The sequence below is a fragment of the Gopherus flavomarginatus genome, chromosome 20 (assembly GCF_025201925.1).
Source record: "Gopherus flavomarginatus isolate rGopFla2 chromosome 20, rGopFla2.mat.asm, whole genome shotgun sequence".
Classification (NCBI taxonomy): domain Eukaryota; kingdom Metazoa; phylum Chordata; order Testudines; family Testudinidae; genus Gopherus; species Gopherus flavomarginatus.
In genome coordinates, this window is record NC_066636.1 from 13535678 (window position 1) to 13552618 (window position 16941).

At 52.6% G+C, this 16941-nt stretch overlaps 2 non-coding genes and 1 pseudogene across 2 annotated transcripts; 1 reads left to right on the forward strand and 2 right to left on the reverse strand.

The window, feature by feature from the left end:
* The window catches only part of LOC127037821 (zinc finger protein 436-like), a 714289-nt pseudogene that overhangs the window by 591701 nt on the left and 105647 nt on the right, over positions 1-16941 (reverse strand).
* On the reverse strand, positions 6532-6613 carry TRNAS-UGA (transfer RNA serine (anticodon UGA)). Its single transcript has one exon. It is a non-coding gene; the product is annotated as a tRNA-Ser (tRNA).
* TRNAF-GAA (transfer RNA phenylalanine (anticodon GAA)) lies at positions 16526-16598 on the forward strand. The gene has a single exon. It is a non-coding gene; the product is annotated as a tRNA-Phe (tRNA).

Here is a 16941-nt window from a genome sequence, read left to right on the forward strand (position 1 = left end):
CTATTACAGGGATGGGAAAACCCCTCCAGTCACTGTCTGCTCCAGAGAGCTATAGCAGTGCCACAGCAGTGTTTTAAGTGTAGATAGAGTGAAACTAGATCTGGCTCCAGTTCACACTGTGGATGCCCAGATACTAAAAGTGCAAAAACAACAACAACAACGTTGTCAGGATTTGAACCCTGTGCTGGGAAACCACAACGGATTTCTACACCAGCACCTTAACCACTCAGCCACAACTACTTAACATACACTTGTTTCACTACATGATGGTTCTGTTCTCACTGAATTGTCATTCCCATTGTTTGCTCAGACCAGCTTCCCCAGCACACTCACGGCTGCGCATCAGTGTAAGTGTGTCCTTGGCTGAACAGTGAGAATTCCTGCCCATTTCCCTTCCGGCTGGAGCAGGATGAGAGTGTGTTTGTGCGAACGACATTGCTGTAGAATGTTCTTCATTCCCCACTCTGACAATTCAGACAGTCTCTTTCCTAGTCAAATCTCCAGCACATCGTTCCAATAGCAGGGGGCAGGTTTTCTCTGGGGCACTGAAATATTTCCGGGGGCTGGTGCATGAACTCAGCCTTGCATTTCACCCTCGATGTTTCATGGACGAACAACAGCAGCAGAAAGAAAGAGCCGAGCCAATATCTCCCTGGCAGGGATGCAGGTACCACATCCCCTCTGTCTGCCCATCGCCACTGCAGGAGAGAAGGGTTCACTGGAATCGAGTTCCCTGGCTCAGACCAGAGACACAGGGATGTTTTGCTGTTCATGGATCTGTGCAAAGGAAATTCTGTCTCTGTGTGAAATTGAGGTAGCAAATGAAATGTCCACATGGTGGCCCAATGCCCTAAGGAATGTGGGTGAAGGACTCAGGCTGGGAAATGATTTAACAGGGGTTTGTTTCAATTTATTGCCCTGATTAAAAACTATGGCTAAAATGCAGCCATGTTGTTAGTACTTGTATCTGTGTAGGGACACCCCAGTGGGTGTTAAGTCCATTGCCTTCACCAAGAGCAGTTGATTATTTTATCAAGGCACAAATTTCTTGTCAAGGCCTAGAATCCAGAGAAAACAATACACTGATGATAAGAAGAAGTACATAAAAATATTTTGCAGCCACCATGGGCGTAACTATGATGTGTCATGTTTCACTTTTTATATCTGGCGCCACCTCCTTTCCCTTTCACCTTGTAGTTGACCAAGGGCAAAGTTGAACGTCTCTTCAGTTACCAGGGAGTGTTTATGTCCATCCCTGCAAGCTACACAGGGGTTTGATGTTGCTGCTTTCAATCCTCTGGCTCTGCTGGGATAAGGAACAATTCAGGCTGTCACTGATCTGAAGGAGGAAGATCAGTTCTTGACAGGGAGAGGGACGCCTCCTCTTAAACGTGTTTGTCTGGCTGACAGTCCTGCTTCCCAGGTCTTGCCCATGGGGCTTCAGCAGTTTTGGGACCAGTTCACTTCCTTGGCCCCACCTGCTGTCCCCAGGCGCTCCCCTCCAGGGGCCCTGGCAGTGCAGTATCTGCCTGCTTGCTCCAGTGGCTGCTGGCCCCTCCCCATGGCAAGGTGGGGCAGAGCTGTGCCTCTACGCGCTGCCCCCACTCCAAGCCCCTGCAGCCAATGGGACACTGTGGGGGTGATGCCTGGGGGCAGCAGCATGCGGAGGCCCCCCAGCCTGCCCCGCCTTGGAGCCCCAGGTAAGCGCCGCACCCGACTCCCTCCCAGAGCCTGCACCCTCTCCCTGCACACACCCCCTCCCACCCGCTCCAATCTCCCTCCCAGAGCCTGCACCCCCTCCCTCCACACACCCGCTCCAATCTCCCTCCCAGAGCCTGCACCCCCATCCCTCCTCCTATTCCCCCTACCCCTGTCCCAGCCCGGAGCCTGCACCCAGCACCCAAACTCCATCCCAGAGCCTGCACCCTAGAACCCCTCCCCCACCCAAACTCCCTCCCAGAGACCATCCTCTCACCCCTTCTGCACCCAAACTCCCCCCAGGGACTGCACCCCTCCTGCACCCCAATCCCCAGCCCCAACCCAGGGCCTGAACCCTAGACCTCCTCCCCCAATCTCCCTCCCAGACCCTTAGGCAGATGGGGGGCAGAGTTTTGAGGGGCAGGTTCTGAGTGGTATGAGTGACATTATTGGCCCACTGTGAGGATTGGAGGACTGGCACTGGCCCTACGGTAAATTGAGGTTGAGACCCTGCTTTAAGGGATTGGAGCAATGCTGGAGAGACTGACGGGCAGGGAGCTGGGGAGGCTTGTGTGCTCCAAGCAGAGTTGTTGTTGTGCTCTGGTGACACAGAGCGGGGGTGGGGAGTTTGTAAGCTGTGGTGTTTGTATAGAGAGAAAGTTTAGTAACCCCTAGCTTAAAAACTGTTCCTGCTCTGAGCTACACATAACACTCTTTGTTGCGAGTATAGATCAGTGGGTGAATGTTTCCCTGCAGGATAATAGGTTCCTAGTTACAATCCAAGTGATTCCCTTGAAAAATTTTTTTGAATGAAAATCGATTTCCAGACCCATCTCCAGTATGTTCAGGAGTTCGCTGAATGGGGATGGTTGAAATGAATTTAAACACTCAGCATTTTCCTGTGCAAATGTATAAAGACCTAGCAGAGCTGTCCAGCAGCTGAAATCAGTTCCAGTCCTCGGTGTCTCTGTATCTGAGGCATGTGCGACACCTCTGTGGTGATGACTGGAGAAAAAATGCTGGATTCAATGAAAGATGAGACCATAGGAGGGGAAAGTGAACGGCAGCACCACACAGGGTCATAACACTGAGATACGGGGCTTCGCTGTCACTACTCCTGTGTTTTCCATCATTTATATCCTAAGGAACACACCCTTCCCCTCCCCCACACACTGTCACACACAACCTTCTCCCCTTGAGCCCAATCCAACCCTCCCCCTCTCCCACACACACTCCACGGGACACAGCGCTCGGTGACTCACCCAGATGGGGGCTTGTCTCTGCATCTCCCCAACAGAGGAGCAGAGAGCCGAAAGGGCCACAGGAGACCAATGGAGCTAGGCAGGAATAGAAAAGACTTCCCCTCCCTTCCCTTCTCCTGAATCCAGTTAATCTCACCCATGGGTCATTCCTGCCCCGGGTGGGCTCAAAGCACCAACCTTCCCCTCAGCAACGGAAGGTGGGAACCAGCTCTATCACACAGAAGGAGGCTCCCCACCTCTGCTGCTGCCATTCAGCAGCCATTAATATTGATTTGTTTTTGTTAGTGCAACCCCCTCAACCCCTAATCCATCCATGAATCAAGGAGGCAAGACCCTCAGCTGGGAACCAGAGGGGCAATGGGTTAGTGTACAGGACTTATAGTAGCCTTCCTGAGTGGAGTGATGCTGAAGTTGTGAATTCAAACCTCACCTAAAGCACTAGTTTTCTTTAAGCAAATGGGTTCTGCCAATCAGTTTGCCTTACAGAAAATACAACTGCAGCTCAGAAGACACTGAGGTCCCCTTGCTTTACAGAGAGCAGGGCAGATTCCATAGATCTACCAGGCTCTGCTCTCTGCCAGCCTCCAGGGTCAGGCAGAACCCAGAGCACTGCCCCTGACTCCCCCTCAGTCTTTGCTCCACAAACCACATGTGTGCTCACCCTCTTCTCTGTGAGACTCAAACCCTGCCCGACTTTCTATATGTTGATGTGGTTTTCGTCTGTCGTGTTGATGTGCATGTGGGTCCTGTGTGATTTTGGTGGATGACTGCCATAGTTTTGGGTGAGTGTGTGTATGATTTTTGCATACAGATTGGTTTTTTGCTTAGTATTCTTTTGGTATGTGGGTTTTGTGCCTTCTTGTTGTGGGCTTTTGCTGGATTTTTTGGTGTGGATTTGTTCTTTCTATATTTTGTGTGGCTTTCCCTTTTGTGTATATGGCTCTGTGTGCTGTGTGGGTTTGTGTGGGTTTGGTTTTTGTTATGTCTGTGTGGGCCTGTGCAGTCTGTGATTTTCTTTTTCTTTCTGTGTGTTTGTCTCTCTGTTTGTATCTTGATGTGTAAATTCACTGGATTTTTTCACAATCTTCACAGCTTTGCCAATTTTCCCCAGGAATTTTTCTCCATTAACAAATTCTCACGTGTTCCCTACCAGTTGGTGACCATTGCCCCAGGGGCATGTCAGTCTCAGAGTCCTGATTTCCCATTGACCCTTCCCCCTTTTATTGGGACTGGGAACTAGCCAACCAAAACCCCACTAAGTTATAGTAAAGGGCCAACAGTCCCTTACACGAGCCAGCCCCATGAGGGTCACCGATGGCCAGAAAAGGCAGCACAAGCTGGCCCCGTGGTGTAATGGGCAGCACTCAGGACTCTGAATCCTGCAATCTGAGTTCAAATGTCAGTGGGACCTGGTATTGATTTGTGGTAAAGCCCTGGAGCTCAAAGTGCTCAATTTCCCTGTCTCTAGTTGTTTAAGAGTGAGTCTTTTCCCTCCTGCTGAGTGACTCACACCCACTGGAACTAGGTCGTTGGTTGAGATGGCTGCAATGGATTGGGGTGTAGTAGTGGCTACGGCTGCCTGTAGTCCTGTGGTTTGACCTGGTTGGGATTCTTGCTGCTTCACACGATGCCCACAAGTTTGGCCCTTGTGCTTGCTGCCACACCTTTCCTCTGGCCCACACGGCGCTTGAAGAAAGGAGTGCCAGGGCCAGGATTAATAGTCAGGGCTTGGCAGGAGGGAGGGTGGAGCCCAGCCTGGAGTCCCTCACACCTTCCCTCCTCCTGACACCTAGAGCAGAGGCGGCTGGTGCAGACAGCTCCAAGGGAAGGTTTATAAGCCACAGAGTAACTGAAGGTGGGACAAGAGGAGGCGAGGACCATGCCCTTGCATGGCCAGCAGACAGCCACAAAGACCCCCGGCCAGGCTGCTCCCTGCCATACCAAACACCCACTGAAAGCGACCCACAGACCAGCATGCGGGGCAGCTGTTGATGCTCTGTGGCCAACATCAGAAGAAGGTAGGAAAGCAGGGCCACCCCCTGGTGTGGCCTCCGTCTGTTCCCACTCATAGTGCTCACTTTTGCCATGGGGCAGGAGATTTTACCCCAAGAGGCTTTTCCCCAGCTGGCAAGAAGCAGAGAAACACCCAGGCTCCCAAGGTGCTATTTACCAACCCCCTGAAGCACAGGGGCAGGTGCACACTTGGAAGAGGGAAACTGCTCTACACGCCAGCCCGGGCAGCCGCCCATTATCTTTGGCAAGTCAGGAAGGGCAAAGGCTAGACTGGAAGGACCTGGGGCTCATGCCCCAGCCTTTGTGACACCCAACCCCCAACTCCTTCCCGGGGCTCTAGCTGGAGCCAGAGCATTGGCCTGAGCCGCCAAGAAGAGGTTCCAGCCCTGAAGGGAGCAGGACTTTCAGCATGAAGGTAAAATTGCAGCAACACAACCATGAAGCAACTTGAACTCTCAATGCCTGCTCTGAAGTCAGATCCCTTATCCATTAGGCCACATGAAAATAGCCCTTCCAAGCACTTCTTTAGAAAAGGCAGACACTGTGTTTCTCAGGTCTTCTACTGAGGGGGGCCGAGACTCTCTGGGCACAAGAAGTAGAGTTCCCAGCAACACATGAGAATTAATTCTATGGAGCCAGGTGCAGGACTTTGGCAGAGAGGCTCAGGCGTGGCGGATTGGGGTGCAGTGGACGGGCTGGCTGTCTAGGTGAGGAGATTTAGTGACCCTCAGGTGCAGGTTGGAGGAAGAGGAGGAGGAATTGGCAGTGGCCGTGGAGAAGAAGAGGAGGGGTGGAGGTTCTTAGCAAGCCTGGCTAGCTCAGTCAGTAGAGCATCAGGCTCTTAATGGGAGGGGCCAGGGTTTGAGCTGCTGTCCAGGGACTCAGCTTTTAAGTTGCCTTGTGTGCCAGGAGCCAAATGATTCCTGGTGGTGCCCAGAGCCATGTGTGGGACAGAGAGGCTGAGACTTGTGGCACCTGCTCTGCGGCAGGGATCCTGGCAACTCAGACTCAGGGAAGGCTTCTGCACTCAGAGCTGCTGACTTTGAGAGTTCCCGGGCAGTGCTCAATGCCTGCTCCACCTCAGGCCCTGCCCCCAAACCATCAAAATCTCTTCCTAACCCGCCCCTTTCTCTCCTCACTCCTCCAGCACACCCCTTCAATGGCCAGCGGGAGGCGCTGAAGCAGAAGAGGAGGAGCTTGTCGGCCAGGCCTGCTAGCAGGTGGGAGGTGCAGGGGCGTGCTGGGCAGCTTTTTTTTTCCCTCTGTTTCTTCTGCAGCCATGTAGCACCCATGGAGTCGCTGACTTGGCTCCTTTCACACACTAGAGAGAGGAGCAGAACCAGGACTATGGCTGATCTAGGGGGCACTAGGTGAGTGGCAGAGGCTTCAGGTGCTGAGAGTTTGCCTGACCCCTCAGGGGCACAGTGTGAGGTGGTGTCTCAGGGATCTCTGTGAAAGGAGCAGAACATGATTTATTGGGGTGGGGAGAGAATTGAGAGTGTCTCAGGGGTTGTAGAGAGGTATTGCCCGTGTTAGAGACTAGCTAAAACACAGGCCTTGCTGTAAGCAGGATTTGAACCTGTGCAGGGGAACCCTATTGGATTTCAACTCCAACACCTTAACCACTCAGCCATCACGGCTGTGAGGACAAAATTGCCCCACTGCCAGAGAAACTGGTAAAGAATCACAATTCCCAGGCATGAAGTCATCTGAACTACAGAATTCCCACCACAAACCTGGCTCCCAAAGCACAGGGGGGATTTGGGGTTTGTTCTCTTTGCTTAGACATGTGCAGTCGCACAGAGAGCGCGTTTAAAAGTCTCCCCTCCCACAGAGCGGGAATGGGAAATGATTCTCAACTTGAAGCTTGATGTGAATGAGGATGTCTGGGCCACAGGGCCAGGGACTGGCCTTTGCTATAGAAACCAGTGACACACAGAACTAGGCTAAGGAAAATGTTTCCTGGAGTCAGTAGCTGGAATAGCAGCAGTATTGTGCAGAGAAATGTCTCACAAGAGGAGTCAGCGCATTGGTGGTTCAGTAGCAGAAGTCACAGATACAGCAGGGGAGGTCTGTGGATCGGGAGTGAGGGGCACTGGCAGAGCAGTGAGAGGGGAGCCCAGGGCTGGGATAACAGGGGCTGTGGGTCAGGACAAGCAGTTCTGCGCGGAGTGTTCAGAGCTGCCCTGTATCTGCCCTTTCTCTGCACCGTCCCTGCTCCCAGAATGCACCAGGCCCTGGACTGAACTCTTCCCCTGCAGGCTGAGCTGGTTTCGTTTGCTGTGATCCTGTTAGATGGGCAGGGGAGGAAGTGACAGTCCCAGCCCACAGCCAATGCCCCCCTGTCACCCAGCACCCTTGGCCCCAGATCCACCCAGCCTAGTAGAGAACTCAGCAGGGCAGGGCAGCCAGGAGCTGTGCCCTGCCAGGCACTCAGGGGCATCCACCCTGCAGCTGGGGTATCTCCCCAGCGTGGTCCATGGGAGCTCATGCACTAATGGGGTAGTGGCAGCAGCTGCGTGGTGGGTTGGGCTGGTGACCCGGGTCCATCTCCTGGGGTCGGCTGGGTTCATGCTCAGACGACTGGTCCCAGTCACCGGCCGAGCCCCCCAGCCATGCTGCTGCTGTTAGCGCACTAGCCTTGGGTGGAAGCTGCTGGCTGGCTGGACCCTGAGAGTGAATCAGGCACTAGGGGAAACCCCCCGGCCTGAAGATTCGTTGCCGAGATTCCTGGGAGCTGTCCATCCCTATGGCTTGTGTGGCTGTCCCTGGGGGCCCAGCAATGGCTCTGGAGGGCGACTCGTGTCACCTGGGGGGAGGTGATCCAGGCAGTGGGCAGCCGGGGTGTCTGACTTACTGGTAAAATTGGTCTCTTCACTCCATGGTGCTCAGCGGCCTGGGTCAATACCGACACCTCCCAGGAACAGGTCGGGGTTGAGTGGGGTTAGAATTTTCCTCTAAAGTGATTTTAGGGTCTGATCCTGCAAGTCCCCCATGTACCCAGTACAGGATGGGTCCAGGCACCTCACTCGATCCAGTGCTGGCGTATACAGCAGAGAATTGGAAGCGGCAAATTGGGGGGTCATATAAAGAGACTAGAAATACAAGAAGTTACTTTTGAAAGGAGAAAAGAAAAAGATGACATTCCCGAGCTGTTTAATAGGGCGTTTGCCCCTTGCAGGCTGCGAAGGGAAATCTCAGGGGTTATGTTCACCTGTTCCCAGGGCTGTGTCCTCAGGACAGATTTGTGGGAGAAAGGAAATCACCACTGAGAGAGGAGTTGGGCTCAGGGTGGATTTTTGTGCTTTGTCAGGGAATTTAGGATCTGGGACTGGAACCTTAAAAAGGGAGCGGGTGAAGGCTCCCCTCTGCTTTCAGGCTGAAGGAATCCTGGGTTTGGTCAGTCCATCCGGGGGGTCACATCGCTCCCAGGCAAAGAGAGGAGGACAACTCCTCTCACAATGACACATGCAGATCCTGGAGAAGAAGAAAGAGATAAGAGACCAGCAGCAGGTGAAGGTGACTGAGGAGGGGAATCCCTTGTGCATGTTACAGAACACTTGGGAAGCTGTGGCCATTCAAACACACTGAGCTTTACTAACGAGCAAGGCCAGACTGCTGTGACTCGGAGAAGGGTTTAGGTGTCATAATGGACAAACAGCTCAGCATGAAATGCCCGTGCGATGCTGTCGTTGTCCTTGGATGTACAGACAGGAGAACAGTGACTAGATATAGGGCACTAGTGTTATCTCTGTACAACATTGGTCAGACCAACACTGGACTTTTGCACACAGTCATCCTGGCCACATTTTAAGTTGAAGAATGAAAAATTGGACAGGGGGCAGAGAAGAAGAGAAAAAGCACTGAAAAGTTGCCTTCCAGTGCGAGACAAGAGCTCAATCTGCTCAGTTTATCACAGAGAAGACCAAGAGGTCACTTGAAGACAATGTGTAAATCCCCTCCCAAAGAGAAAATTCTGGGTACTGAAGGGTTCTTTAACCCAGCAGCAAAAGGCAGAACAAGATCCAGTGGCTGGAAGTTAATGGCAGAGAAACTAAAATGAGAAATAAGGGACACATTTGCAATCGGGTGATTAAACACTGGAACAAAGTACCCAGGGCAATGATGGATTCTCCACCCCACATGGGGTTGGCAAGAGGGGACGGGGGGAGGGGCTGAAGAAAGTGCTCTCAGGTGAGATAGAAAACCATTTCTCTCCGGTGCTTGGCTGGTGGCCTTGCTCTCATGCTCAGGGTCTCCCTGATCTCCATTGCTGGGGTCAGGAAGGAATTTCCCCCAGCTCACACTGGCAGGGATGTTGGAGTTTTTGTCATCCTCTGCGGCATGGGGCACAAGTCACTTGCCTGGATCAGCTGGGTACATCTCACCAAATCAATTCCAGTGCAGGGGCCTCCAGTATTGGTACCCCTCTGCCTCTCCTATGCTCTGCCTGTGGCACACAACGGGATATTCTCCTAGGGGCTGCAGTATTTTGGTTTAATCCTGGTTGTTGGGCTAAGTGCAGGGTTGGCTTTGTGGCCTGTCACGTGTACGGGGGTTAGACAGGATTATTTAGTTGTCTTGACTGGCCTGAAAATCTAGACATGGATGTTCTGGCTACAATATTGCAGTGTCTGACCAGTGGTCTCTCCAGCTCCCAGGGGCCTCGTTCCAATCGAATCCCAGGCCAGGATTCAGAGACTGGCAACTGCAGCGCAAGGCAATGGGGGCTGGTGGGAGTCACTTTGGGGCTGTCACTAGTCACAGAAAACAGAACCTCTCCCAACATCCCGACTGCTGCGCATCAGGACATCTGGCCGTAGAGGAGCCGGGGCAGTGCCCCCCGTGGAAGGAATCAGGCGGGATGGAAACCCACAGGATGGGGAGTTGTGTGTTTCAGGCGTGTTGGTATCACTCAAACACATGCACTGTGCCCACACGCAGAGCCAGTTCGTGCTGTAAAACCCCCAGACCCACGAGGGACGTGTTAATCTCAGCACAAGTTCTGCTTTAACCCATTAGAAATAACCCTGTAATTATTGTGGCGTCTCAGTGCCAGAGGACGCCAAACCCCTGAGCTGTCAGTAGAGGGCCAGGTGTAGCGTCACTGGACACTGTCAGTGCTTCGGCAGTGAGGCCTTGTACTTGCTGGCCCTGGCGGCTCAGACACATGGCTAAGGAAAGGGAAAGGTTACACGCACCCCAAGCCGGAGCCCTCACTCCCTCCTGCACCCCAACCCCCTACCCAGCCTGGAGCCCCTTCCTGTACCCTGAACCCCTCATTCCTGCCCTTCACACCCCTTTACAGCCCTCACCCAGTCCCACACCCCACCCCTCATTGCAGCCCAGAGCCCCTTCCCATACCCTGAACCCCTCTTTCCTGCTCTTCAACCCCCTTTACAGCCCTCACCCCCTCCTGCATCCCAACTTCCTGCCCAGCCCGGAGCCCCTTCCCGTACGCTGAACCCCTCACTCCTGGCCTTCACCCCCGTTAGAGCCCTCACCCCCCTCCTGCACCCCCACCCCCTGCCCAGCCCAGAGCCCCTTCCCATACCCTGAACCCCTCATTTATGGCCCTCACCCCACATTAGAACCCTCACCCCCTCCCGCATCCCCACCCCCCATCCCAGCCCGGAGCCCCTTCCCATACCCTGAACCCCTCATTTCTGGACTTCATCCCCCATTAGAACCCCCACCCCCTACCGCACCCCAACCCCCTGCCCAGCACGGAGCCCCTTCCCGTACCCTGAACCCCTCATTTCTGGACTTCACCACGCATTAGGACCCTCACCCCCTCCCGCACCCCAACCCCCTGCCCAGCCTAGTAACAGTGAGTGAGGGTGAGGAAGAGCGAGCCACCGAGGGAGGGGGAATGTAGTGAATCAGGGGCGGGGCCTCAGGGAAGAGGCGGGGCCTTGGAGAAGGGGCGGGGTTAGTCTGTTTGGTTTTGTGCAGAAAGTTGGTAACCCTACTTCAGGCCTAAAGCCTGGGGTGACCTCTCCACTCCAATCTCTAGCCAAGCAAATTGGAGCCTGCAGGTTTCCAGGCCAGGTTCACTTCGTGTCTCTCATTGGAGCTGCTCTGTACTGGTTCCCTGCCCAGCCGCTGCTGCTCCCCCAGATCCCCACCCAAACCTGCAGCCAGCTGTAGGCTCTGGGAGTCACAGCCTGTTCCACATGTGGCTCTGCATCCATTCCTGGGGATTTCTCTCCGCATCCAGCTTCTGCAGCTCCTCGCCTGCCACGCAGCCACCACTTCCCGCAACAGCCCGGCCCTTTCCTGCTTCAGGACCGTTCCCCTGACCTGGCCAGAGGAAAGAGAAGTGCAGCAGGGAAGGAAATGGTGGGGATTGTAGTCCCATTCTTAGCAGATCTATCACAGTCCCAAACATAGGCTGAAAGATGCTGCAAACAGACAAAGTTCCTCTCTGCCCTATCAGATTATAAGTCCCAAGGTTTCTGGGGTCACATTGATTGCCCCCTCTTTCTTAAAGAAACAGTCTTAAAGTCTGCAGCTGCCTTTTCAGCTCCTTTCTGTACCTTTAACTGCAAACTTTATATTATATCCTTTTGTTAACACCCTGATTTCCTGTATTTTTTACCGATTCAACTCCAAAAGATCCATGAAATGTTACCAAGAAATAGAAAATTGAGAAAGTCAGTGTGTTTGTGAAAATGTTCATATCTTTTAAAGCCATCTCTTGGGTCAGTGAACCCTGATCCATGGACATTCGAGCCACACTGAAGACTGGGCATCTGAAAGGAACGTCCAGTTGAGAGACAAAGTTTCCCTCTTCCCCAGCAGCAGGCTCAGCAAAGCCAGCATCACATGAGCTGGCAGAGACCATGTCCAGGACAGGTCGGTACATTTCCAAAACCTTGGAGACCATGGCCTGAGGCTCAGTAGGACTGACACTCTGTAGACCCGAGTCTAGGAAAAGAAAAGGGATGGACAGTGAACAAGTCAACACAACCCACTCCTTTTCACTAGGGGGGTTGCAAAAATGAAAAAAAAAATCCTCAACATTTTAGCTTTGGTTTTAGATTTCCACTGAAAACCACAAAGTTTTCTTGAGAAATTAAAAAAATCCTTCAGCCCAGGCAGCCCAAGGTGCCGGGCTCCCTGGCAGGCCGACACCTCAGCCACCTCTTGCCTCATGGCCTAGGCTCTCAATGCTCTGCTGGTTGCCTCCTCCCTTGAAGGCCCCAAGCAAAAAGAAACAAGCACATGCCTAGCAGAAGACAGTTTTGATTCATCGACCTTTGAGTTATGGACCCAGCAGGCTTCTGCTGTGTCACTCTGCTGGCTCTTTACCTACAGCCTCCAGCACCCACACTTGCCTTGCGAGCTCTAGTGCTGGCAGGTAGATGCGCAGGCTGCTACGCAGCAGCCTTGGTAACAGCAGACATGTGTCTCTGTGGCGCAATGGGTGAGTCTGTTTTGCTGTTAATTGAAAGGATGGTGGTTTGAGCCCACCCAGGGATGGCGATGAACCCTTGTTCCTCAAGACCTGCTGGGAGCCTCAAAGGCTACCTCAAATCCATCTCTCTTGGCCTCAGTGGTTTCAGCTCAGGCCCAAAGACTGTGCTGGATGCGACTCAGAAATCCATCTCCCAACACCCATGCTGGAGGCTCAGGCTTAATCCTCAAGGCTGAACGCAAAACCTTCAGCCAGGCGTGTTTTGCTTCATTGCCGCCTCCGCCCAAGCGGCAATGGAGAAATGTAGGAGAAACGCCGGCTAGAAGACGCCTCCCTCTCACTTCTCTGTAGGCTGTGACATTATTAATATCAACTGGGACCATATAGATCATTGCTGCCACCACTGTTATATATTTGCAGCAAATATTGTGCAAAAGTTGTCGTGTGAGGTGTCTGTGACAACATTATGATTTGCTGGTTATAATTATACTAGCTATATGTGTGTACCATTTTTGTATCTGCAGTTATGAACATGGGCTTTGTACTTGTATCTCAAAGGCATTTGATTTTAAGTACCCTTAGTGATGCATTTGGTCAGCTTTTTGAGAAAGGACTATTCTCAGTTAAGTGCCCAATCAAGAAACGCTTCACTGACAATGGACTTTGGAAAATGACAATCCACATCTGAGCTTTCCTGGGAACATTCAAATTAATATGTAAACAATGGCGTAGGGCTGCAAATTGAATCATGCATGGACATGTGACCTGCCCATGTGACTCCAGACTCCATCTTGCTGCTGTGATTTTCCTAGGTCAGCCCTAGGACCAATCCTATTCAACTTATTCATAAATTATTTGGAGAAAGGGGTAAACAGTGAGATGGCAAAGTTCACAGACGATACTAAACTGCTCAAGATAGTTAAGACCAAAGCAGACTGCAAAGAACTTCAAAAAGATCTCACAAAACTAAGTGATTGGGCAACAAAATGACAAATGAAATTTAATGTGGATAAATGTCACGTTGGAAAAACATAACCCCAACTATACATACAATACGATGGGGGTTAATTTAGCCACAACTAATCAGGAAAGAGATCTTGGAGTCATCAGGGGTAGTTCTCTGAAGACGTAGCAATGAATTGACACATATGACCCCAAGATGAGATCATTAATACACTAACCTGAGAAGAAGGACACCCCAACACTAGTAGGGAGAAGAAATACAAAAAGGGAAGAGGGGAGAAACCCGTACTGAACATGCATTACACCTAGCGACGGCAGCGGAACAGATTATCGACTACACAACCCAAGAATGGGATCTGCATGTTGCTGTAGACAGATCAGTGAAAAGCTCCCCTCAATTCACAGCCGCCAGCAAAAAAGTTAACATCATGTTAGTATTCATAAGGAATGGGCTGGAGAATAACACCGAACATTTGTATACAAACCAAAGGGGAAGCCTCCAATACCCTGAGACCACCCTGCCTACTACAGCGCTGCACACAGGATATTTTATATGTATCTTTGAGAACTGGGGAAGAAATGAGTCTAAAAAGAAACATTTGCTAATGATAGAAAACCACCCGAATATGAAGATATTTTATATTAAGTGAGAGTAATTGGACAGTGGAAGTTCAATTAACAGACAACAGTAATTCCCACCCCCCCGCCACACACACACCATTCACATGGCAGCAGGGAGCCCTTTGGGGAGGTGCTTTAAGAGGGTACGTGAGGGGAGTGTGGAGCAGGAAAACTTCCTGGCAGTGGGAAGGAGGCAGAAGCAGGGGCAGGCAGGTGACTGGCAGTTGGGGGTAGCAGTAGCCAGGACTGTGTAACCTTCTGCTGGACAGTCTCCACTGCGAACTTTTTCCTTCTGTCCCCTTCCTCGCCAGCAGAGAAAGGCCACCCCAGCCCACCCCAGAGGCAGCTGTGTCTCAGGGCTCTGCAAACTGCATCCATTAAGCACCTTCTCATTTGAGGGATGATTCAGGACAATTTCCCAAAGAAAGGAAGAAAATTTGCTGCAGGTCAAACGGGTGTGAAAATATCCCAAATCTGAGATTGTTAAATTAACATTGGAGAATTAAAGAGAAAATGGGGCAAAATCTGAAAAGGAGACTAGAGAAAGTGTCAATAATTGCTCCACCAGCACCGACCCCTCATGGAGTCCTTGCTGCTTTTACAGCTGAGAGGAGACTTCCTCTCTCTGATGCCTGGCCATGGTGGAACTGGTGACCCAGTGAAGCTGACATGAGGCTGATGCAAACTAAGCAAAGCTGAACCAGCTGCCCAGGGTACGGGGTTGGAAGTCAAAATGGGGAGTGGGCCTGGGTTCCCCTACATCAGTGGTATGGGGACAGGCAGCTGTTTCCAGATCGGACACTTGGGGCCCACAAGTGACTTGCTGCCTGACACCAGCTCCTGGACTTGCCTGTTGGGCAGGAGACCCCCCCAGCCCCTCCCCCACTGTACCCCCTAATCTCCACTCCCCTCCCCGAGCTGGGGGAGAACCAAGGAGTCCTGGCTCCTAGCCCTGCCCACCCCGTATTTCCATAGGGCCCCACCCAACGCCCCCCCACCCTACATCAGCTTCAAGTTGAGAATCATTTCCCATTCCTGCACTGTGGGAGGGGAGACTTTTAAACGCGCTCTCTGTGTGACTGCACATGGCTAAGCAAAGAGAACAAACCCCAAATGCCCCCTATGCTTTGGGAGCCAGGTTTGCAGTGGGAATTCTGTAGTTCAGATGACTTCACACCTGGTCATTGTGACTCTTTACCAGTTTCTCTGGTATTGGGGGATTTGTTTCACTGATGGCTGAGTGGTTAAGGTGTGGGAGTGGAAATGTAATAGGTTTCCTCTGCGCAGGTTTGAATCCTGCTCACAGTGAGGTCTGTGTTTTAGCCAGTCTATCACCTGGGCAACACCTCTGTACAACCCCCTGAGACACTCTCAAGTCTCTCCCCACCCCAAGTAAATCCTGTTCTGCTCCTTTCATAGAGATCCCTGGGGCACCACCTCACACTGTGTCCTTGAGGGGTCAGGCAAACTCTCAGCACCTGACGCCTCTGCCACTCACCTGGTGCCCCATGGATCAGCCAAAGTCCTAGTTCTGCTCCTCTCTCTAGAGTACGAAGGAAGCCAAGTCAGCGACTCCATGGGAGCTATGGGGCTGCAGAACCACAGAGAAAAAATAGGTGCTCAGCACCCACTGGCAGCCAGCTCCTCCCCCGCCCACTACAGGCCTTGCTGACAAGCTCCTCCTCTTCCCCTTCAGCACCTCCCACTTGCCAGTGATCAGCTGTTCAGTGGGGTGCAGGAGGCACTGGGTGGAGGGGGAGGAGCAGGGACGGGAAGAGGTGGGGGTGGTTGAGGAATGGGACAGGAAGTTGCAGGATGGGAAGAGATGGGACAGGGGTGGGGACTTGGGGGAAGGGGTGGAGTGGGGACAGGGCCTGGGGACAAAAAGGGGGATTTGTCCTTGACCCCAGACCCCTCTAGGGCCGGCTCTGAAGGAAAACGCTGACTATGACAGTGACAATACAACTGACCAGCATTGCGGGGGAGGCTGAGGGAGATCCGCACTCATCAGGTCTCTTCTCTCCCCCACGGTGAGCCAGACACTGCTCTCTCCTGGCTCTCACTCTAGCAGCTGGATGCCAAGGAGCCATTTCCCCACAGGAAGTGCATTGAGTGCCCCTGTGGTGCTGGGGGGGCTGGCGCTACTGCTGCCTGTGGGGCTGGCAGGGGGGCTGATGTCTGCACAGACTCTCAGCTGCCAGGCCGGAGGGGGCACTTGGGACCTTACCAGAGTGGCTCAGTGAAGATGGGAGGTTGACAGAGCAACACAGACGCTCTCCAGAGCACGGAGCAGCATCTGCCCATGCAGCCAGGCAATGAGCATTTCCCACAGCCTGGAGCCGAGGGGGAGGCAGCAGCTGCTGTTCCAGCTGCTCGGGGACAGGCCCTGTCAGCGAACAGCCACTTCTTACTCACCACAGCTAATGGTGCCAGGTTCCTCCGGTGGGGGTATGAAGCAGCCATTTGTTTTTCTCTCCTTTTTGTGTGCAGCCGCTTACAAAAACATCCCAGACAGAGAAGCAACAGGCCAAAATGCTATCCTGCAGCTGCAAAAGTAGCTCAGTTGGGAGAGCGTTAGACTGAAGCTCTAAAGGTCCGTGGTTCAATCCCAGGCTTTGGCAGGCCCTTTCGTTCCTCTTTGTGCAGGGGTGGCTTGTTTTCTGGGAGCACAGCAGTGCTTGCACCCAAGATAAGTTACTGATCTTGGGCTCTGCAGTAGGAAAACATAGAATGGGATTCTGCCCCTAGTTGGTCCACCTGACCTTTAATGATGAGAGCTGTCTTTCTCAATATGGTAGGAAGAAAGTAAGGTAGGGCAGCCCTCAGGAATGGTACCAGAGGGCTACTAGGCAGGGATTGGGGATGAAAACTCCTCTGTGCAACTGAGCAATGGCAGTACCAGGGAAGGGGCATCTAGTAAAAGTGACCCCACACACCTCTCCTCTTCTGGGCACCTAGAGCAGA